General features: G+C 47.2%; 1 long non-coding RNA gene across 1 annotated transcript; it reads left to right on the plus strand.

The window, feature by feature from the left end:
• Positions 1–6,349: 6,349 nt before the first annotated feature.
• LOC148037450 (uncharacterized) lies at positions 6,350–24,538 on the plus strand. Its single transcript, XR_015690787.1, has 3 exons — positions 6,350–6,376; positions 24,289–24,351; positions 24,479–24,538. It is a non-coding gene; the product is annotated as an uncharacterized LOC148037450 (long non-coding RNA).
• The last annotated feature ends 305 nt before the right edge of the window (positions 24,539–24,843 follow it).

The raw sequence follows: 24,843 nt of genomic DNA on the forward strand, positions 1-24,843 counted from the left end.
TTGTAAGTCCAAAGCCTATCCTTGGCATTGTCTCCTAACTTCTTGTTTCAAGCATGGCCTCGCTTTTACTGGCTTTCTCTGTTCAACATGCACTTGTATCAACTCTTTTAACAAGTCCTTGCTCTCATTACTAGGCTTGACTAGTATGTCAGAATGTTCCTTGCCTTTTCCTCAGGTTTGATGAGGTCACTCTTACTAAAGGTTGTGATTATCCTCACACCCAATAGTGTCAAGTGTATCCTCTAAGCTACATAATCAGTCTCACACTTCGTTGCCCTTTTGAAGGGTCTTCATAGGAGGGTTTCCTTTCCACAATTAGCACTATTTGGAGGAACATGGAATAGGATAGGCAAGCTTTCAGTTTCAATAGTTACAAGGATTTTGCACTTCCCTATAAGTGCTTGTGGGTGTCTTCCATAATGATTAAGAGTTGCATTAGTCAATGTGAGCTCTGGTTGGACGGCTCATGCTTCATAAGTCAAGATATGAAAATCATCTCCTTCATTGATGAGAGCATCGACACAGTACTCTCGTTTTGCGTGAGTTTTGACCCTAAGATGAGCAGGTGGTACAATGTCTTCATCTTCTAGGTCTTGGCTTATAAATTCAAGCCATCTGATACATGCCTTTGAGTCCCCAACTGCACAACTAGATGTGGATTCTCTACTAATGTCTTGGGTCATCTATGCAGTGCTATTGAAGGTGCATCTATCATCATGATTGTCATGTCTAGTCATCCTTGTAGTTGTAGCTTGATGTCGTTACATTCCACTTTGACTAGATGCAGTCCGAATGCAACCTATACATGTTTTTGTGGTGTGGCCTTTTTTCCCTTGTTGGCTAGATTAGCCCATTGAGGTTCTAGGGTCTCCATTTGTCTTTATTTGGGTATAGGCTTTTGGTTGCTATTTTGTAAGTGAGAATCTATGCTTGTGCAAATCCCTTACTACACTAGGATCTAATTTGGAGGACCTATCACGGCATATATTTTCTCTCCAGCCTACTTGGGGGAGGTGCGGAGGGGTCCCCTGTGCGGGGGTCTGGGGGGGGGGGGAGTCCCCCCCCTCGGCCCATAGGGCCGTTACGCTAAATACCATGTGCCATTTGAAGGACCGTAGCCAAGTTTTAAACTACTTGCTCTAGGTTTCATCCCAATGATAAGTCTATGATGTGCTTTCGGCTCTATATGGTCTTTGGATCGGTTTCAAGGATTAGATGTGCCAAATTTGTATTCTATGCACCTGCCCAATTTTGACAATTTTCTGTCTGATTATGGGATGTTCAATTTTTGAAATCGGACAAGGTATGTTCGATCGAACAAGGTTGTTGGTTCAATTCTTTGGTCCAATCGTTGCGATTGGATGGTTTGAGTCCAAGTGGTCCAATTTTGGGTTGGTCCGATCGGTCGATCAGACGGCCTGAGAGTTTGGTGATTCGAGTCTGAGTGGTCCGAGTCTGAGTGGTCTGATTTGATAGGTGTCCAATTTTGGAGTGTCCGATTCTGGGTGGTCCAATTCTCATGTCCGATCCTGGGATGTCTGATTTTCAAAATTGGAGAGGGTATGTCCGATCGGACTGGATGGGTTGGTCCGATTCTGGGAATTAGAATCTGGTAACAGTGTCCAATTCCTATGGACGAGTTTCCAGGAACAACGAAAATCACTCGATTCTAATGATTTTGGTTATGAGGACTTGCACAAACTTCTAGAATAATGTAAGAATAGACCCTAATGAAGGATTGTATGTACTTGGAATAGCGGATAAACTCCAAAATACAAATCGGCAAGAAAATCAAACCCTCTTGCCCTGTTTTGATAGTAGAAACCCTAATGCTTGTTTTCTTTTATTTTTCTTTGTTTTTTCCTACCCTAATGCATCCAAATCACAAAGCAAACACCCACACTAATGCAGCATGCTTTTCCAAATCCAAAAAACCAAAAACCTACTTGCTAACGAGATCGTATACCTCTTCAAACTCCCTCGCTTCCTACCTATCTACCTCAAGTGCCGGTTCGGGGAAAACCCTACTTCAATGCTAGATTCGAAACGGGTGAGTACTCAAGACTTGAATCCATTGGTCCCGGCACAATGGAACCAAAATGTAGAGGCGATCAACCACTGAGACCCACGAACCACTTATTGTTTCAAGCGTTCCAAGCTGAGCACTAATGGCCACCTCTCACATAGCCAACGTGCTATCCATCTATGAGTGTAGTGAGCTTAGCCCCATGCCCGATCGAGATGCTTTCTCTCGCGAGTACTCCGATAGCTCCATGATCCAAGTGTAAGCTTCATGCAAGCTCCATTCTCAATCTCTATGCTCTAAGCTCCATTTCTGTGAGTAAGACAAGAGAAGAGAAAAAGAGAGGAGAATATGGAGAGCTTCTCCACCATGGTCCCTCACCCTCACACATTCACTCCCTCACACTCTCACACTCACTCTCTCAAGCATAAGCTCAAGCAAACAAGCAAGAAGAAGAAGAAGATAGCTACTTTTGGTCACACACAAGAACGAGCTTCCCATTCACTTTTCAACTTTATATACAAAGCCCTTAATCCCTATCGGGTGTTATCCCCTTTTTTACATGGTCAGCCGTGACCTAGGCCCTTTTTCCCATTGTCCTCCTATCTTCCTAGCTTCCTCCTATCACCCATGTATCTTTATAATTTGCACGGGTGAGAGCCCGACATTCTTAAAATAAATCATGATGCACCTTGCGCTCTTTTACAAAAGTATTGACTTGCTCTTTTTCTTGTTCACCTTTCTCCTTGATTTAGGAATTTTTTGCACTTCATGTGTTTTTATAATTTTCTTGGCATGCCTTCGTCTTTCATTTCACTTTTGCCTTGGCCTTGTCTTCTGCTTTAGATTTTCTGGATTTTTCGCATTGTTCATCTTAGGGTTAACATCCCTCGTATACGTCACATGTTTCGTACGTCGAGCATGGCCAGCTTAAGAACATGGCATGCTCAAAATAGATCCATAGATGGAGTCCAACGAATATCAGCAGAGCAGATTCATGTGCATGGAGCCACATTGAATCTACACAAATGGAGTCCAATGAATATCAGCAAAGCATATTCATGCACATGGAGCCACATTGACTCCACCTTTTCAAGCTTTGCATGAGAACCAAGGAATATTTGGCTTGGTCTTGATATGGATGGCGTGAACCCATTCGGTCTCCACTCAGCTTCTTACAGTGTGTGACCTGTAGTCCTTGTTAACTACAATATCCCGCCATGGCTTTCTACGAAGGAAGGACACCTAATCCTTAGCTTGCTCATTCTTGGCTACTACAAAGTCAAGAATATGGATGTCTATCTCCATTCATTAGTCGACGAGCTTAAGATTTTGTGGGAGGAGGGGGTTATCGTGAAAGATATGAGTAAGCACGATGGTCGATGGCTTGCCAATATACGAGCCATTCTCATGTGGAACATGCATGACTTTTTGGGATTTGGGGAGTGCTCAGGTAAGTAGGCTTCCATTCTCATTGGTCATATCTATCATAGCTCGTTCAAGTTTGTGCTGACTAAATGGGGGTATTGGGATAAGTATGGTTACCTCGAGTTATCATGCATGTCCATTGTGTGGGCCACAGTTAGACTTTGGAAGGTCACAAACCATGAAGAAGATGGTATATCAAGGATAAGTCTCTTTCTTGCTGGAGGGTCATGAACTGAGGGAACGTCTTCTTGGATGACCTCCAATACGAATGAATGCCCAAAGCCGATACGAGTTGAAAATGGTCAACATGGAGTCACATCCAAAATGGAATGCAACAGTTCTCAATTTTCTTTGAGTTGCCGTATTGGACCTACTTACACATCAACCACTTGTTGGATCCCATGCATATTTTCAAGAATGTGGGCAGCTTACTATGGGATCACATCACAGGAAAGAGAGATACTGCAGGGGCACGAATGGATTTAAAGGAGGTAGACAAGATGGAGGTTCTTTGGCCACAATCAAGTCCTGATGATGGTCACTTACAAAACTACCTCACGCTTCTTGGGTTTTGTCTAATAAAGAAGAGCACATTGTGAAGCAAATTATTAGGTCTATCCGCACTCTCATGGGTGTGATGTGTTCTCTTAGATCCACTTTTTCTAAAGACAACCAACTATCAAGGCTAAAATCCCATGATTGGCATAAGATATGTCAGGTTTGTACTTGCCTCAATTGTAAGTGGCCTCTGTATTTTACTATTTAGAGTCTAATTGGTGTTCATAATGTTTCTTCATTTGTGGCAGTTTGTACTATCGATCGCGATTAGGGAATGTCTAACTCCAGAAATATGCGAGGTGATTTGCAGGTTATCAAATTTAGTGCAATGGATCTCACAGAAGGATATCAAGACATCCTCTATTGAATCCGCAAGAGGAGAGTAGTGGAGATGGTCTGTCTCTTTGAAGTACTTGTCCACCAGCATGCTCACGATAAAATCCACCTCCTAGTGCATCTTGTAGATGAAGTGGAGATTGCGGGACCTGTCCATACGCGATGGATGTTCTTCTTGGAGTGCTTCATGAAAACTTTGAAAGGCTTTGTGTGACAATGAGATCGGCTAGAAGGTAGTATGTCTGAAGGTTGGTTGGTGCCGGAGGCATTAGTGCATATTTCACAGTGGTGGCTACCAATGGTGGATTCACACCACAGAGGATTCACTAGTAGTAATAAGGAGACGTCACCTGCGTGCAATAAATATATGAAAGTACCCCTTATCTATCCCCTATTTATGGGACCTTACCTTATAAAATGTACCTTCCTTCCCTTAAATAGCCCCCCTCCCTTACATTCACGTGGTACCATACGATAAACCCTAGTGGACCCCCCAGGATCCACACAATAGTATGCTATAGTCACTGAAGGATGATGATAGATTGACTTGAGATGTGGTGGTTGGAAATGAGGTAGGAAAAATGATGGATGCTACAATGGAGGAGAAAGTGAATTGTTTTTGTATGTTGCACTATGCATCCATGGAGACGTGACTTGCTAGGTATGAGCAAGCTAGGAAAGATTGGAAAGAAGTGCGATCAAAATTTCGACGCAGTACGCGGCATCAACCAATTTGATATCCTAAGGGCATGGAGAAGATATTGTGGTTTATGTCTATGCAATGGTTACATGGAGCTTTGATTGTAGCCTCTCGCAGAGGGGTAGAGGTCTCTATTGAGGAGTGGGAATTCTCGAGGGGATGTAGTCTAAAGGTGACCACATGTTTTACAAGCTGTCATATCTAGATTTTATATGTGACAACTAATCTAACTGTTTCAATGTACAATACAAAATATACAGTGCAACATGGTTGCACAGGCAACATTTCTGCGTCGATGAGTGTATCGACAAAATGAGCTCCACAACGGATTGTGGTGTCATGGCAAAGTTTAAGCAAGAGAGCCGATGGTGAGCCACCGATCCAAACACCATTATAGATGAGATGGAGTATTTTGGAAATTTGCAAAGTGTTATCTTAGTGGATTACTATAGCTTCTCCATGATCATATTTGATGTGCAGTGGTTCAAAGTGATATTGAAAGGAGCTGGGATAACTTTTTTATGAGGTCCATTTGGATTTCTCCAAATAGATTCCAAAAAAAGATGGATAGATCTGCATGAGACATTTGTCTTGTCGGCCCATTGTGAATAAGTGCATAAACTATTTTTTAAAAATTTTATTACGACACAGATATGTCACAAATGTCGAATCTCTCTTGTATATGTTTTTGAACATGTAATTTTCTATGCAAACCCCTGAGAATCTCGATGGTGGTATGTTGTGCCTTCAACTCCCCAAAGTGTGAGAGTTTATGATGAAAGAAATATTCCCAGCATAGATGAGGACAATATACAGATGGAGGGGTTGATATTGCAAGGGGTGGAGGTTGAAGATGGCTTGAAGCATGTAGAGGAGGCAAAATCAGGCAACGATGTCAGAAAAGACAAGAGGCCAAGAATTCTTTGAGAACGAGGTGGACTTATCCTTTTGTGGTAACCTATCTATCGACCTTCCAATGTATGTGGAGTTGTACTAGGAGATTGACATGGGACCATAGGTTACGTTATACTTATAGCATTCGCCTTCTCAATTCGTTGATGAATCGCTTGTAAGGATACTCTAGAATATGTATTTTAAGTAACATCATTTTTTTCACAGTTATATTACCGTGCTTTGCTTGAATCTTTATATTGATTATGCTAACATCACTTTCTGTTTGTACAGGTGAAATTTGACGATATTTGGAGAGCACGATGAGTCAAGGGATGATGGACGAGGAGTTATAGGAGATATTCAAACATATGTCTTCAAATCACAGATGGCTCGATTCAGAGATATAGTGGACCAAGAGTTGTCTCAGACACCATCAGGTTGTTCTGTTAGATCTAATTTGACACACTTTGATGCTTCAGTTTCCAGTAGACAAGGTCGATGTTCCAGACTGGGCCCGGATGGAGAAAGTGGTTTTGGGAGATGCTGCGGAGATGTGGATGCACTAAGCTTGTGGTGGGCTTGAGATACAGGTGTTACTCCTCGCTCTCATCAAGTTTGGGAGGGGATGGCTCAGGTGGTTGTTATGAAGGCACCGATGTAGTTTCTCTATCTCATCATCGTTCTAGTGGAGTTGCATCACTTATAGGATTTGTCATGCCTATGGGGATGTCTACTTCAGTGACTCCAGCTTTTGCTCAGTCGTTCGCATGTAGCACCCCTATGGGTGCTACTCCTATGAGAGATATCACCCCTGTGGGTTCACCAGATGTACAGGGGTCTCCTGGTTATGCCCAGGAGTGCGGTTGTAGGTGGAAGATGACAAATCTTAAACATACCCCAAAGGGGTATGGATACCTTGTAGATGACAGGATAAGAGTCATGATCATGAATGAGATGACGGGAGGAGGATGATGTTTTATATGAGAGAGTTGTTCCAACAAGTTTTTCGGCACGTTTTGGATCATTGAAAGAATATACCCAAGGGGAGAAAGGACTCATAGTAGCCTCCTTGCATGAGAAGTTTCTGATACCTTGTGGAACAGAGAGATTTTCCACAAGTTGACAAACGATACACACACAAGGCACTCAAGAGTAGCGCCTCAAAGCTCGAGTGGCTAGATGCAGATGACTGGGCGCAGAGACTCAGGGAGGAGGCTACAGATTCTCTAGGATGTTGGAGACAGCAGTCGGAGGCAGCAAGGGCACGATTGGAGGCAGGTGTGGGAGTCTTTGCTCAACCGCCAAGACCCACGGACCACTTATTGTTTCAAGCGTTCCAAGCGAGCTCTAATGGCTATCTCTCACCTAACCGATGCGCCGTCGATCCTACGAGTGTAGTGAGCTTACCTTGATGCTTGATCGAGTACCCTCCTCTCTCTTGCACTCCGGTAGCTCCACGATTCTCGATGCTAGCTCAAGCATCCTCAAGCCTCCTCCATCTCCAAGCTCCATCCTCCATTTAGCCGCACGCGCAAGAGAAGAGAAGAGAAGAAGAGGAGAGGAGATGGTGAAGAGCTTCACCCTCTTGATCCCTCACTCCCACACACACTCACTCCCTCACACTCTCACACTCCCTCTCTCAAGAGCACACACAAGCAAGAAGGAGAGAAGAAGAGAGGAAGAATAATACTCTTTTTTGCCACACACCAAAAGAATGAGCTTCTCATTCACTTTTCAAATTTATATACAAAGCCCTAAATCCTTTTTGGGCGGTCATCCCCTTTTCCCTTTTTTACATGGCTGGCCATAGCCTAGGCCCTTTTTCCCATTTCCCACCATTCTAATTTATCCTATTCCCAACTAATGCACACACTTTGCACAGGAGCGAGCCTGGCACTCTTTTACAAGGATTCGGGAGCGCTTCCACATTTTAATGGTGCGCCTTTTACTCTTTTGTTGTCTTGGGGTGACACTGAGACTTTCTGAGGGTCATGCCCGAACATTTAAATTTTTCAGGGTCTGGTTACCGGTCAAGGTGCCTTTTTTGCTGTTTCCTTTTTTCTATTTTCTGCTCCTCTGTGTTGCGGGAAACATGGTAACATTACCCCCCTCCTAGCCAAGTTCCAGTCCCATGGCACTGCGGTGGGAAGGAGTGGCTAGTTAGGTCTGCTCTGCTAGGCAGAACTGGTAGGTGGATGACACTGCTTCCAAGGTGGGTGTGTGAATGAGAGGTGATAGAGTTTAATGATGATAACCAGGAGAGATTCCGGCGTGCTTTAGGCTTCATGAAGATGCTCGGCATCTTTCACACAGTTGTCGCATCCATTATGTAGCCGGTCGTCTCTTGAGCACCAGAAACGCTTGAAGCAATAAGAAATCCCTTAGGAGGATGGTATTGGAGGGATTTATTTTGGAGAAGCCCCCCCCGAACTCTGTCTTGACAAGGATATGGTTTGTCTTCGCATTGAAAATCTGTGTCTTTGATTTGAAGATCTTTGTCTTTGAGTTGAAGGTCTTCAGTACTGTGTTGAAGATCTTCAACTCTGCCTTGAAATTCTTCAGGCTTGTGGAATCAATAAGCGATCCGTAGATCTTGAGGCGTTGGGCATGCATCTTTGGTTCCAAGATCTATGCCAATGGCAGATCTATCTTGACTTGGTTCAATCACGGTAGCCATCAGTAGGCAGATGGCTGGACACCGGCATATGGAAAAAGTTTTGGTCATTAAAGGATGCCGTGGGTGATCCTCTTCAGCAGAGTAGCCATTTCTTGAAACTCGAACATAACCTGCAAGAAAAGTTGTGGACTCCCTAAGGGGTGTGTCTGCCTCTCCGTGTAGTGCATGGTGCCCATGGCAGTGGAACTGGGAGATGGGTCTAACCTTGGGCAAGCCCTTGGTAATGTCCCACACTTGAGGACCCAGTTCGTGTGTCGTTGGAGGTGCGGTGCAAGTCTTAGGGTGACAGGTCTGAAAGTCCTGCCCTTGATGTGCCCTAAGCGTGAAGTGGGGAAGGGGCTAGGGAGAACCCTAGGTGCAATGACGGCGGTGCATGACGCGGCGAAGGGGAGTTGCAAGCGGATCTTGTGAAGGCCTCTCTCACTTATCTTGGCTTAGTAGTAGATGCATCCCTTGGCTTTGCTATGCTTTGCTGTTGTCTCTTCTTTCCAGTTCACCCTGTTCTTTTGTTGCCTTGTGGCTTGCTTCTTCTTCTTCTTCTTCTTTTTTCTTTTTCTTCGCTTATTATATATATATATAATAAAGAGGCTTATACATGGATACATGTGATACAAGGGCATGACGGGAGTTTACTCCTTGTTATCCGACTGGCGGGTAGGGGATAGTGGAGGGCGGGGGGCCTTGTTAAGGAATTTACGACTCAACAAGTAGCCCTTGACATTGAGGCGGGTTTTGAGAGTGGTGGTGGAAAGGAAGGGGTGGTTGCACTGGGTGAATTTGCTATCGCTCATATCTTCGAGCAGTGCAACATAGAAGGATGGCAAAAGAGTAGCGCGCATCATGAGGCGAGTCATGGTGCTGCTATCTATGGCGTTGGGGTCGAAGTAAAGGGGTGGGAGGTGGCGTTCTTGAGGTGCAGGCTCTTGGTGGACTAGGACCCTAATTAGTCTAGGATAATTACAAGTGGTTATGAAGGCGGAGTCAGGACAGGAGGTGAACTCGCTAAGAAATCTATCTATAGAGCTGTACAAATCAGGGAGGGTAAAGAGAAGGGCGTCCTTATGGGAGGTGCTATTGGTGTTATAGATAATGGGAAAGTCGAACCTGCCGTGGATGGATGGATTAAATTCGATACCTACCCTTCGAGGATACGGCATGAAAGTGGGGTTGTTTCTCTCAGAAGGGAGGGTGTTACAAAACGCCATCCAAGCGTCAAGGTTGACGTAAAAAATGAGTCTTCTCCAGGTGGTTTGGCAATTATAGCCTTCCACCGATCTAGGCACCTGGAGGACTTTATACTGCCAAAATTCGCGGTCCTCGGCTCCCCAAGTAGTTGGGTTGGCCTCTCGCTCCACTAGCCACTTGGCCTTGAGCCTTGCACCTATAGCGATTACGTCGTTTACAAGTTGAATGGGCATTACTCTGTTTAATGTAGTGGGAAACTCAAAGCTCAAGTCGAAAGGATCGCGGGCACATTCCTAATGTTCCCAGATAATCAACTTTGCATGGAATTCAGCGGGGAGATTCTCAGGGCGCGCTAGCAGAGGGGCAGGTTGTCTTGGAACAGGTCTAACGTTCAGCTTTTTCCTTGCCTTCTCTACCATTTCTCTCCTTGGTTAGCCTGGGCTGCTTTCCTCTCAGTAGATGTGTCAGGGAGCTGCACTTCCTCTTGTTGTGGAGGAGGGGGTGGTGGGACGTAGTCCTCCTCCTGAGGTCCCAGATCAAACTCTGGTTCACCCCCCTCTGCTTGTATGTCTTCTTGCGCCTTCGTCTCTGTGAAGTCGAGTTCGTCTATTTCCTGCGCCGTCAGGCCTACCTCTGCAAGATATCTTCTTTGCTCCTCCAGGCTCTACGGCGGGCCTCCTAGCTGCAGTGGCACATGTAGGCCTACTGTTAGGGCTTTGCATGCAATTGCTAGCTTCCTCTGCAGCACCTGATCATTGGTCTTGTTTCCTTCCGGTTTGGTGGAGTGGAGCTGCGTGTTGAGGAAGGTGTGCTGTTGAGCTATCATGGAGAGCTGGGCCGCCTCTGCCTGATTCTTAGCCAACACTCTATCTCCTTTCGCTTTGGCCAGCCGGCGTGCCAAGTCTCGTATTCTCTCCTCATTGTGGTCAGCCCATTCTTTTGCTCTTTTTTCCATATCTTCCAGGTTCTCCCCATGATGGAGGGTCATAGCCATGAGTTGTTGCTGTTGGTCCTCGAGCTCGCGGTGTAGGCGGGACTGCACCTGGCATTCATCGGCTATCTGTGCATTGAGCTGGTCCAGCTTCACCTGCATCCTTCGCACCTGCTCTCCTCTTAACTGGTCCAGCTCTGTAGCCTCCTGTCTGATTTTCTCCAGCTGGTTTTGTGCTTCCAGGTTGACTGCCGAGAGCTGGTCGTTCTTGCGCTGCAGGTGATCATTGGTCTCCCTCTCTCCGTTGAGGCATTTCATTAAGATTTTTCTTCTTCCTTCCCAAGCAATAAAGAAGAAGCCTTTAGCACAACAATCTCCCTTTGGCATTCTGCTATCTGCTTTGTTTTCTCCAGCTGGAGAGCGGCTCGTGATTCTCATTCTGTTGCCAGCTCCTCCATGGCTATTCTCCTTTCTTCCTTGGCCCTTTCTAGCTGCGAGAGTAGCTCCTTAACATATTCGTCGTATTGGCCTGCTGGAGGTGGGGGATGGGATATGGTGGCGGTGGTGACAGTGGCTTCTGTTTTCTGCCTCTTTAGCTTCGGCCTTGGCTCCATATCAGCTGTGGCTGCCCTCTTGAATCTTGACATTAGGGTGGCCACGCCCGCTTCTCTTGCCAACTCCCTTTCCACCAAGAATTGCAGCCAAGTGACCATATTGGTCTCATCAACTTTTGGAGTGGAACCTTGGATGGTAGAGGTGGTGGGCGTTGTCATGATGAGAGTGGCTGGCGTGGAAGGTACGAAGAGGGGGGGAGTTGGCATCATCGGTTCTTTGCCTTTTCCTTCTGCTGGGGGCGGGGGTGTGATTTCCAACACACTGGTACTAGAACCATGTGCCTCTATTCGGTGTGGGCTCTCTGTGTCTTCCCTGTCTCTTTTGTGCTACTCCTCAATGGAGCGACGGGTGGCCAGCACTATTTCTTTCTCTTCCTTCCTTCTCAGCTCCTCTTCAGTCTTCTTTTTTCTCTCCTCCTCATCCCTGACCAACTCCCTTTGAGCCCTCTCCAAATATTCCTTTTCTTTATTCTTGCGCTCCTCTTCCCTCTTTCCTTACAGGGCTTTCGTCCTTTTTTCTACGTGCCTCTGTGGGCTGCCCTGGGACTCTCCCTCTTCATCTTCGTTAGTCTCCGTTTCACCTAAAGATCTACGCTGCTCTTCTGTGTGAGGTGGGGATTGTGACGGTGACTCGTCACTTCCTTCTTCGCCTCCCTTCTTGTCTTCTTCTTCCCTTCCTTGCCCTAGTGCTTCTTGGATTATGGCCATAAGGATACCTCTAAACCCTATGGTTGCGGCTTTGGAGGATGATGCCTTGCGGGTTGATCGGGATGATGGGGATTCTCCTCCAGCGGCTCTTCCTTCGGTTGCTAGGGCCTTAGCCGAAGCCTCTATGGTTCTCCTCACAAACCCATTCAGGTTTACCTTGTCCAACAATTGTGCCGCAATGCTGTCGAGTAGAGGCACGTTGATCCGGCTCATTATGCTGTTGTACCTCTAGCTCAAGAACAAGGCGTGCACCATTTTTGCTTGCAGCTGGATTTCTGGGTTTGGGATGTTTGCCAAGCTAATCCCATCATTGGTATGGACCTTCATCTTGTCCATTCCCAACCTGGCGTAGACGTCCCTCTTCGGCTTCCTTTCCATCTTATTCGGCAGCCCCAATGCCCTTTCCACCAACTCCGGGGTCAGCTCGATCTGCACTTGCCTAGTGGCTTCATTCTCGCGTACCGTGATGGTGCCTTTGTTTCTGTTGAAGGTGCGCAAAAAGTCAGCGCACTGGGTGTAGTCCACCCTCTGACCCACTGCGTCTAGGTATTTCTGCAGATGGCACTGGTCTATGATTTGGCGCACTGCTGGCTCTTTGATGGCCACGTCTTCAAGGTTGAAGATGTGACGGAAATTCAACTGGTTGAAGGCTCTCGTCTCCACCGTGAGGCCATACTTCAATTGCTCCTCCTCCGAGAAGGGGAGCTTGCCCACTTTGTCCTGGCTTGCCATGATCGATGCTTGCAAGTTCAACCATTTCCACTATTAGTGCTTTTTGACAAATAACTTGCTGAAAGAAGAAAAGCATAGTAGATTTTATTGAGTATAGCCTTAACTTTTCTTTTCAGAATTTTACCATTACATCTTACCATTGCATTTCAAATTTCTTACATTTCATACTTGGTTTACTTTTTAAATTCCACCTTACGATTCCACCTTACCCCTTCCCCCTTTGGAATGAGAAGAATCCTTCCCAGGATTGGAGGTTGAGAGGACAAGGGCATTCAGCATAAAGGGCGTCGGTCTATTTGCACAGGAGCCACGCATAGAAGTTGGGGTTGTACTCTAGCTGAGCTTCTCGGTCTAATTCGAATGGGCGGATACCCACGTGCGTGATATATGTCAAAACATCGGTTAGGAGATCGCCAGAATCGATTCGACTTGCAATGTGGAGCTCTTCCTCTGTTAAGAGGCGGTCAAGGTAGGGATGCCCCTTGATGTGCTCTTCCATGGGTCGGCCCCCACGAAGAGTGGTTAATACTTGATATGAGGTTGGCGCGACGTAGGTGGGATCGTACTCTGCTGTTTTGATTGCACAGCGCTGCTCAGTGTTGGTCATTATGCGGCACCCCTCAACTTCCCATTGCAGCCTAAGAGTGTATCAACACTTCAAAAACGTGAAGTTCGTATCAACGAGCTTGGACAAATCGGTGATTTCCTGATCAGTGATAGCAGAAGTGGTTCGCTGATCGTAGGATGTGATGAGACGTTTAGTGGCTTGCTCTTTGGAGATCTCGCTGTTGAGCAATTCAGCAGCAGTGCGAGAAGCTTTTGCAAATGTGAATTCAAAAGTCTCCCAAGAGCAAGGCATACTGCGCACTTCCGTTGCAAAGGGTTCTTCTAATAGACCTAAGTTCAAGCGGTCATAGCTGAGGGCTAGCGACATGAAGGTAGCATCAAGTCGTTTAATGCATTCCACCACGTCATCCCTGGTGTCCTTAGCAAGGTCAACGGCTAGTGCTACAAAGGATTTTCGTTCTTAGGAGGGCGTAAGGCCGATGGGTGGCCAAGGTTTGTTAGAATTAAAGGCCTTGACAATACATAGTTGTGGTTGGGAGTTTCCTTGAGCCTGCCATTGGGCTGCTTGGAATATGGGTAGGTTAGGGTCAACCACAATAGTTGGACTACTGTAGTCAACTTTGCTTTGGGGAGTCAGATTGATTTGGTCGGATGATGCCTCCTGTGACGGTGGCTGTTGCTTGGGCCGATAGGTTTGTGCGACTCTCTTGGGCCGAAGCGTAGATGAGTCGGATGGTCGAGGCTCTGGAGAGCACTACGGCCTATGGTTTTGAGGTGTTGTGGGACGTGGGCTGATCAAGCTTGAGGGTGGCGCATGAATAGTGCCTTTGGCTGTGGGGACCTTAGGGATCCACAGCAAGGTATTCCCCTTGTAGTAGCCTTGCGCATGCAAGAGGGCTTTAGGGACCTATCTTTGCTTGATCACGTGGCGCTTCCTGTGATTGCATCTTGGCCTCCTAGGTTTAGGGTTTTGGGTCTTATGAGGATAGGAGCGTCGACTCCTAGGCAATTGTTGCGGTTGTTTAGGCACCCATTGAAAGTGAGGCTGCTAGGCCTTAGCTTTGGCTGTTGCTGGTTGCGGTTTATGGAAGTCGGGGAGTGGCAACCGCGCGCTACCCCCTCCTTAGTCTTGCCTACAGATGTTTCTAGCGGTGGCTTTGCAGATGGTGATGGTGTTGCGTAGCCCTTGTTGTTGAAAGCTGTGACAATGCGCATGTTGTCTATTGCTAGGTGGATGCACTGCGACTCATAATCAACATTGCAGTGAGTCTGCTGTTTGAAGATTCGCCCCAGGAGTGACTCCGTGCCTACGTCTGTAGCACTTGGCAATACGTAAAAGAGCATTGGAACAGTCTCAGACTCGATAGAAACGGCGACTCTGCACTTGCCGAGAAGTACGTATGATTGAGCCCCATATGGGTTTAATTTGGCAGTTGTGGGTTGAAGTAGTGGTTTGCCAAGTTGGATCCAATGATTGTGGGTTAAGACATTGAAGTCTGCTCCCTTGTCGATCAAGGCATTGAAAGCGCATGTTTGCTTGGCAGTGACCGTGACACGGAGATAAGCGGGTTCTACGGCTTCCTCATCCTCTTCGTTGCTTTCAGTGATTGTAGCTACCCGTACTTTGACCGGTGGTTCTAACAATGGTGGCTTGTGCCAAGGATGTGTGGGAGGGTAGTACTTCTTGACATGGTTGCCATTGAAGAAACCTATTCCCTCACCGTCTAGTGTCTCAAGCTTGACATTGCCGGTTCGGCTGATTGCACGAGCCTTGAAGGGTCTGAGACCTCTGAATTTTATTTTTTGCTTATGCCCCTTAACTGAGTAAAAGAACACTAAGTCACCCTGGTCAAACTCGCCCTGCTTGTCAAACCAGCTCTTGCGTCGGGCTTTCTAACAGATAAGTGCGTGGGTGGGTAGAAGACGAGTCTCTAATAGGCGTTCAAGCTCGACCAGGCGTTGTGTCCATGCCTCCTTCCCTTCCCATCGTTCTTGAAGTGCTATTCTCAAGCTAGGAACGAAGAATTCTAATGGTAGAATTGCCTCAATTCCATAGGTCAGCCTAAAGGGGGTTTGGCCCGACAGCCGTTCTATATGCTGTAGGGTAGGCCCACAAGGCTGCCATCAGCTTGTTGTCCCAGTTGCTGCATGAGGCTGAGACTACTTTAGTTAGGACATTGATGAGAATCTTGTTAGTTGATTTTGCCTGGCCATTTGCCTGAGGGTAGTATGGTGAGGATTTGTGATGGATAATGAGAAAGGCGGATAGGAGATGTGCTATCACTTCATTGATGAAGTGTGTGCCTTGGTCGCTAACCAGTTAGATGGGGCAGCCGAAGCTCGAGATCACTTGCTCCCATAAGAACTTGGTAGTCGTCGTAGCGTCGTTTTTTTGTGTGGCTCTTGCCTCTGCCCATTTTGTGAGGTAATCCGTGGCCACAACGATGTACTTGGCTTGTGAGTATTGCGCCGCAGGACTGATGGGCCCTATGAAGTCGATTCCCCATTTTTTGAAGGGTTGGCGAGCAATAATTGGGGTCAGCTCCATTTGATCCTTACGAATCGGGACTTTTGTCCGTTGGCACTCATCACAATGCTTGATGAATCGCTTGGCGTCGCGAAAAAGTGTGGGCCACCATAGTTGAGACTGTAGCACCTTCCGTGCCATTGTGTCTCCACTAAAGTGTCCTCCCGTGATGCCGTTGTGCGCCTCTGAGAGCACATCGTGCATCTCATGCTCACACATGCATCTACGCAGCAATCCGTCTTGCCCCAGCCTATAGAGTTGGCCTACAATCAGCTGGTAGGGCTGAATCTTCAGGATCAAGCACCTAAGTCGGGCTTTTTCTATTGGTCGCTCGGGTAGTCCGTGCTCAAGCACTTGGACTATGTCGTCTGCCCAATATGGCGTTAAATCAGCCTTAAATAATCCTCTCTCGCGCTGGATAGGTGGAATAGGTGGGCGTCGGGTAACTCGTCAACGATGCCTTGTCCAACGGCTTCTCTTGTGGGGATGCGTGACATGTGATCAGCCATGTAATGCTATTTTCCCTTTCGTACTACCACGGAGAAGTCGAACTCTAGAAGTAGGAGGAGCCATCGAGCTATGCGCCCTGTAGCACAAGGTTTTTTTACTAAATAGAGTAGGGCTTGATGGTCCACGAAAAAGATGAAGGGTGTGGCCAATAGATAATGCCGGAATTTCTTCACAGTGAACACCATGGCTAATCCCTCCCTTTCTGTTGTCAAGTAGTTCATCTCCATCTTAGTGAGTTGTCTGCTAGCAAAGCTCACTAGATAATCTAAATTGTGCTCGCCAGGTTGGCACAACACTGCCCCCATGGCAAACTTAGAAGCATCGATGTGCACGTGGAAGGTAATGGTCCAATCTGGGGCTCGTAGAATTGGTGCTGTTGTTAGAGCCTTTTTCAATTCTTCATACGCCCATTGGCATGCCTCGGTCCACTTGAAGACAATCAGCAACTTGTACAATGGTCTGGTGATCAGCGCGTAGTTCAATACAAACCGCCGATAGTATCCTATATGGCCTAAGAAGCATTGAACTCCCTTGTAATTAATTGGGGGTGGAAGGTCAACAATAACCCTGACCTTCGAGAAGTCAGTGGCAATGCCGTTCTTCGACACCACGTGTCCTAAGATGCATCTGTGCTTTACCCAAAACTGACACTTCAAGGGGTTCAAGGAGAGATGATATAAGCGACACTGTTCAAAGACTGCGCGGAGTTTGTCTAAGTGTTCGATCCAGGTCGAATGGACACATAGGTCGTCGACAAAGACCTCTAACTCCTTGCGAAGCATGTCCTTAAAGATAGTGCACATGAGATGTTGAAAAGCGGCGGGGGCATTGGTCAACCCGAAGGGCATAACTATGTATGCAAAGACGCCCCACTCAGTGGCAAAGGCGGTCTTGTGCCTGTTTGCAGGATGCACTTGCACCTGGTTGTACCCTGAGAAGCCATCTAGAAAATTGTAGGCTTCCTTGCCTGCCACCCTCTCAAGCATGTGTTCGGTGTATGACAATGGATAGTTGTCTCTCTTCGTAGCAGTGTTCACCTTCTTGTAGTTGACGCCACTCGGATTTTTCCATTCTTCTTCATCACAATGACTATGGGTGATACCCAGTTTGTGTGCTCAATTTCGTAAATGAATCCAGCTCTCATCAGCTTGTCAATTTCCTCTTTGACAGCATGAGTATATTTCGGATTCATAGGGTACGGTTGCTGCTTAACCGGCATTGCGTCCGACGCCATGGGTATGTTGTGAGTCACAATACTCGAATCTACCCCCTGTAGCTCTTCTAAGGACCAGGCAAACACGTCTATATACTCTCGCAAGAGAGCGACAAGGCCCATTTCTTCCTTGCCCATCAAGTAGTCGGCAATGAATACTGGTCGGGGTGTTTCCCCTTCCTGGGCTAAGTCTACCTCCTTGACTTTGGTTGGTCCCTCGATTGGTTCGCTCATCTGCCCTTGACGTTTGGCACCTAGTAGAACTACTATCCTATCCCATTTTTTGAATTTTGTGAAGCGTTTAGGGAGGTCCTGTGGCTTTCGCAGTTCTTCTGATCGTGTATCCCTGGGTTGCTTTGCCTTTTCCTACCTTACTCGTCTGCGCCTCAGGTGGATGGGTAGGTCCCCCTTGGTACGTCTGGTTGTGGGCGACCTAGGGATCTCTGGATCACTATCCGAACTAACTTCCGATTCAGAGTCAAACCCTCCATCTTCGCTGGAAGAGGTGGTCTCTCCTGGTGGCCGCAGTTCAGATGGTGATTCAGTCCTAAGTATTGATGTCGTTTCTGGCTGGGCTAGGCCTGCTTGCTCAAGGTCTATGACTCCCATGCGTTCCAACCAAGCGCGATCACATTCCATGCGCATGACTCCTCACTCTACTCTAAGGGTCTGCCTTTTCTGCGGCTTGGCGTCTGCTCGTATTTGGTCAATTTCTCGTCCTTCAGTGTCGTATTCTATGGTATCTACTTCACCCTCGCTCTCATCACTGAAGGATTGGCAGTCTTCGTATTCGTCACTAGAATCTTTGTCGTCCGACTGCTCGTCGTCTCCTAAGGTTTGGTATGTCTCATGCCGTTGGTCGGGGACTAGGGCCCAGTTATACATGAGGTTTAAATCGTGCACTCTAGTCCATTGCCACTTGGATTCCTTTAAGAGATCCTGGAGTGGTTTGAAATTTGCAGCTGGATTGCCAGCTAGCTGGCTCGTTAGGTATTCCAGTATCCCCTGGAGTTCCCTTTTGTTGGATGGTACTTGGAAGGAGACAGGCTCAGGCTTCCCCCAGCGGCTTCCTGCCATCATGCAGACTGGTGTAGAGAGTGCTTCGTTAGACTTGCCGACCGTTTTGATGGCCTGCTCATATGCCTCCTGCTCTGAGAATGGCAGGTCGATTGTAGCAAGAACGTGCATCCAATCCTGCTCATCCTCTGGGCATGGGATATACTTGGTCAAGGGCCCATAGGGCTTCTTGACCTGAGTGTTCCCCTTGAGCATAGCAGAAATGGTGTCTAGGTCGACTGGTGAGGTCTTCCAAGTGTCCATCTCTATTCTTACGGTGTCCATCCTATTGCCAAGGAAGATCAAGCCGTTACCCCAATCTTTGATGACTCTAGCGTTGCGCATCCAGGGTCGGCCTAATAGGACATCATAGTCCACTCCCTTCATGACTATAAAGTCGACAGAGAATTGGACACCTGCGATCTTCACTGGCCAATTCTTCAATACCCCGAATGGCTTTACTCTCATACCGTTTGCTAGCATGACATTAAACCTAGCAGCTTCGACAACCGGGTTTCCCCAAGTCTGAAGCACTACATGGCTGAGCACAATAACCCTAGCTCCTGTGTCTACAATCCCCTTTCTTGTTGTGTCACCTAGGGCTAGGACCGGTAAGACTACGTGCATCTCAGAGCCTTCCCAAAAGGCATTGACGTGCAAGGATTTAGGTATGGAGTGCAGCGTCAAACTTGGTAATTGCGTTTTTGCATCATGGACTTGAGGGTCTACCGTGACCTACTCTTGTGACCCTTCGACCCACTGCTTAAGATCTTGCCATAGGGTAGGATGCTGCTTAAGCAGATCTCCCAAGCTAAGTGTTACAGGGGTAGTCACTAGCGTGGTCAGGAGATCATTGGATACTCGTCCTTCCCCTAACCTAGATTGTCCGGGCCAATGGCTGTGGCGGCTGATCTGCGGCTTTGTCGTGTCAAGGCTTAGTCTTAGCGGCACTGCTTGTGGTGCAGTTGCTTCTGCCGACTTAGGTTGAGGTGGTGATATTGGCGTGTTTCTGCTGGAGAGATCATTGATCTCGTCCTCTATGATGGGCTCAGCGTCTTTGAGATGCTCTTGAGCCTCCTTCACCCATTCCTTCACCTTTTCTATGGCCTCTAACTGTTGCTTCGAATGCGGGTACTCCCCTACCTTAGTGCTTCCCTTTTCAGCCGTCTTAGGGACTAAAGTCTCTGCCTCTACGTCTGAAACCTTCTTTCTCGTAGGTAGAGTCGTAGCACTCTCGGTTTTTAATGCGACTTTAGCTTCCGATCTCTTCTTTTTCTGCCTGTGGCTTTTCTTCCTTATGGAGGTTGCGTCAAGATTGCTAGGTCATGGCAGAGAGATGCTGGTTTGCTTCATTTGGGCTCAGGTCATGACCCGCAATGGAATAGGTGTGGCCTCCCCATCGGGGTTTTCGACACCAAACAACCCCAATGGGACAAATGGCAAGTTGGCTGAGCTAGAGGATGGCTTTCGCTTTGGGCAATCTATAAAAAGATGGGTGATTCCGCACTCTGCGCACCTTTGGTCAGTCTTGTCTCTGTTTTGTTGCTCTCTTTCAGGGCAGCGTGATGAGACATGACCGGGGTGACCATAAGTCCAACAAGTGACTGGATCCTACAGCTGCCCTCCTAGGCCTCTACCTCGACCTCGTCCTAACGCCATCATCGGCACGGGTCAATAATCCATGAGGACTGCATTGGCCCTCATCCTCATGCGAGACGTAAGGGTATATGTAGGTCTCTTCATCGTTTTGCTCCTCCACGCAGTGTATTGGAGCATCGCTCGGTGGGTGGGTCATGTAAGGACCAGGCAGTCTAGGAATGCCTATAGGATTTATGTCCATTCTAGGGATAGCTAGTTTCATATTGTTAGGCGCGGGAAGAGCCAATGGGGCTCCTCTTCCGAAGAATGGCTGCGGCCTGTTCGCTAGGTAAGGCTGGCCGTAGGGTTGCGAGTATGGAAGCCTTCTTGGTAATCTACAATGCGTGACATCATGGCCGAACCTACCGCAGTTAGCACAAGGTCTTGACCTAGGGTCTTGACACTCGGCTAGCAAGTGGTTTCCGCCACAGTACACGCATTGGACGTGCGGGCACGTTGGTCGTCTCAACATGTCTTGTAACTTGGCTAATTCCATTTTGACCTCAACCAAGCCTTGGTCTGTCTCGGTGGCCTTCCCCTTATCTTGGGATGATGGGATTGACCTCTCACTAGAGGCTGACATTCTCTCTGAGCTCCACGAGTTGGTCTCCTCTAGATTTGAGCTCCTGGAGCTCCGTTCTTTCAGCTGATCATCGACTCTGATGGCTTCCTCAAACACTCTAGCCACTGCGTCCCACTGCAAGCTTGAATTGCCTGCCAGAGCCTTATACAACTCCTCGTCTTGAATTCCGCTGATGAATATAGTCAAAACTGCTCTGTCAGTTGGTCGCTCGCGTAGAGGGATTCTCTTAAAGAGACTCCTCACATGGGTCACATAGTCGCGGATGTCCTCCTTCTCTTTTTGCTTGATGTTCATCAAGCATACTAGCAGGTTATCGGAGTATCCGGGATCGGCAAATCTCTTGACGAAGAGATCCTTGAGGTCATTGAAGTTGGCTCGCTCTGTAGCATCTAGGCTCATATACCACGTCCTACCCTTGTCGCCTAGGCAAAGCTCGAATGCTTGCGAGCATTGAGTTTGGTCGTTGAGGCCATTGGCTTCGCAGACTTGCTCAAACTGCTCAACAAAGCTATATGGGTTGTCATGAGGTTGGTACTTATCGAGTTGCTTGGCAATAATCGATATTTTGGCCTGACTTTTTGAGCCTTGGTTTGCCCCTAATCCTGCGAGTAGTGACGTCGCTAGTGCGGTGGCACTCTACTCTACTGCGGTGTTATCGAGCAGCTGTTTCATGAGGCGCTCGCTCAACGTCAAGTCTCCCTCCAGTGCTCTCTCATGGTCCGTTCGGTTTCGGCCAGCAGCCTGCTGATCCCTATTGTACTCATCTATTCCCTGCAATGCCTTGCAGGCTAGCCTTCTCTCCTCCTCTAGATCTGCAATGATTGCGTCTGCTGTCCTACTGCGGTGCTCGTACCGGGCGTGCGCGTCGTAACTGCTCACTAGCTGCTGAATAGCATTTGGGAATATGTTCAAATCGAGCTCCTCACTAGACCGATGGTTGGAGCTCTCTTCCGTCATGGTCGAGTTCTTGAGCTCCACTATGCTGTCGATCAGGTTGAATAGACTTAACAGATCCTCGTCGTTGGTGCTCCTTGCTTGGTCCTATTCTGCGCTTTGATGGTTTGTCTATGTCTTGGTTCTCTCCTGTTGGTGGGTTCCTTGAGTGGCTTTATCTGGGTGACTTCCTTGACTTATTGAATACAATCATTAATGATTGTTCACTCAGGGTGTGTCTTTTCTCGTGCACTTGTGGTCAATCAGGCTTTCAGCTTCCTCATGTGTACTTCAAGTGCGGAATTCAATGTGAGTGCAGCAACAATCTCTATATGCTTACGCCCTCTTGTCTTGTCTCGGGCCTGATAAGCTTCGTCACTCAAGTCCTGGCCATCCTAGCGGGTTCTAGGGTCTGTGGTGCTTCTTTCTGTTCACTAGGGGGTCGGTCACAGGTCCTTCGATTGGATTTCCATTCTCAATGCGTCAGGTCGCTGGGGAGTGCTCCAACACTATCCCCTTGTCCCTTGGTCGTAACTCCTATGTCGGGAACTACCTACAAGGCGTTCGCTATGTTGTCTTGGAGCAGGTTGCACTTCTAGTCGGTCGTGGGGTAAATTTTTTTATGTTCTCTTTTTCTTTTTTGCCTAAGGGTGTGTCTGATTCTGAGAATTGGACGTCCGATTTACCAGTGGTTCGATTATAGGAATCAGACCAGATGGGTCCGAGTTTGAGCTGTCCGAGTCTCAGAATCGGACGGGGGTTAAGTGTCCAATTTTCAAAAATCGGGCAAGTGGTCCGATCGGACCAGGCGTGTGGTCCGATTGCTAGCGTGTCCTAACTCGTGAGTCTGATTTTCTCGATCGGACGATCGGACTAAGCGTCCGATCGGACGGGGTTGGTCCGAGTCCCAAAATCGGACGGGTTGGTCCAATCGGACGGTTGTCTGAACATCCGATTCTCAAAATCGGACGTCTGATTCTGAGAATCGGACGCTGAATCGGGTGTCCAATTCCACCGACCCGAACGCACTTTCGAGCATAAATTCGTCCAAAATCTTAAGATATCGATTATTATAGGCTACAAGATTCAACATGAATGATGCTGGAGTGATGGGGGAGAGATCTATATACCTGGGGATCGCCGATAGCAACGTCACTCCTCGCACTAATTGATCGAACGGGTCACCCAAGCTCTCTCTCTCTCTCTCTCTCTCACTCTCATCTGGTTGCAAATGAGGATTCCCTTGCCCTTCAAGAACTTAGAACCCTACTGGACATTACCCGGATGCTACCGATCACTCTCTTTGCGATTCCTACACATTCAAATGAGCATTTCCTCCATTTTCCACCTGTTTTTTCCGATTTTCTCCCTGTTTTACAGCAGCAAACCCTATGCCTCTCAGGTGCGATTTCCTAATGTTAACCTACTCTACATGCAACAAAAATCGAAAGAAAAATAGTGAACTAATTTCTCCATGTTTTCCAATCATCAAACAACCAAAATATCCCAAAATACTTACTTGTTTTGAAGATAAAAAACACCCAAACTTCCTACCTATCTCAAGCTCTGTTTCGGGGATGAATACCCTACTTCAATGCTCGATATGAGGCGCGCAAGTGCTCAAGCTTGAATCCGTTGGTCCCGACGACGGAACCAAAATGTGGGAGCCTTCGTTCAACCGCGATGACCCATGGACCGCTTATTGTTTCAAGTGTTCCAAGCGAGCTCTAATGGCTATCTCTCACCTAGCTGATGCGTCGTCGATCCTACGAGTGTAGTGAGCTTACCTTGATGCTTGATCAAGTAACCTCCTCTCTCTTGCACTCCGGTAGCTCCATGATTCTCGATGCTAGCTCAAGCATCCTCAAGCCCCCTCCATCTCCAAGTTCCATCCTCCATAGCCGTGCTCGCAAGAGAAGATAAGAGAAGAGAAGAGAAGAAGAGGAGAGGAGATGGTGAAGAGCTTCACCCTCTTGATCCCTCACTCCCACACACACTCACTCCCTCATACTCTCACACTCCCTCTCTCAAGAGCACACACAAGCAAGAAGGAGAGAAGAAGAGAGGAAGAAGAAGACTCTTTTTTGCTACACACCAAAAGAATGAGCTTCTCATTCACTTTTCAACTTTATATACAAAGCCCTAAATCCTTTTTGGGCGGTCATCCCCTTTTCCCTTTTTTACATGGCCGGTCGTAGCCTAGGCTATTTTTTCCATTTCCCACCATTCTAATTGATCCTATTACCAACTAATGTGTACACTTTGCATAGGAGCGAGCCTGGCGCTCTTTTACAAGGATTCGAGAGTGCTTCCACATTTTAATGGTGCGCCTTTTACTCTTTTGTTGTCTCGGGGCGACACTGAGACTTTCTGAGGGTTGTGCCCGAACATTTAAAATTTTTAGGGTCTGGTTACCGGTCAAGGTGCCTTTTTTGCTATTTCCTTTTTTCCATTTTTCGCTCCTCTGTGCTACAGGAAACACGGTAACAGCAGGGGTGGTCCATCATCAACAACCACATGACTTATTTGGAGGACTTTGTAAGTTTTTCTTTTGTTCCTCTTGCTTTTTTTTTTTGCAATATCGCTTGTACTGACAATCGTGTTTCTAACAATTGTTTTTTTTTTTCACAACACTCCATTACAAATCGCAATCCCATCGGTCTAGAGACTTGATATGCAGAGAGATACGGTCTCACTGCATTGATTGATAGATTGTATGCACGCGGCGGTCTAGTAAGTCACTCATCTTTCTTGTCCGTAGTTACCATTTTTATTAAAATGCATTATGTATGGTGGACTGATGTGTAGTTGATTTTTTTTCCAGACTCCATTCAATGCTCCTTTGCATCAAGATGAGCTTTCGGATGGTGAGGATCTATAGCTCACGCTTGGATTCGTAGAGTGCACATCCTCTTCCTTTTTGGTCTTGTGATTTATGCATGCATCTTCTATGTACTGTTTATTATCATACTTTGTATCTTGCCATGATTCCATGAGTTTTCATCGGCGATCTTGTATTTCTTCTATGTA

The sequence above is a fragment of the Lygodium microphyllum genome, chromosome 4 (assembly GCF_053477565.2).
Source record: "Lygodium microphyllum isolate KBCC chromosome 4, Lygodium_microphyllum_v1.1.10, whole genome shotgun sequence".
NCBI lineage: Eukaryota > Viridiplantae > Streptophyta > Polypodiopsida > Schizaeales > Lygodiaceae > Lygodium > Lygodium microphyllum.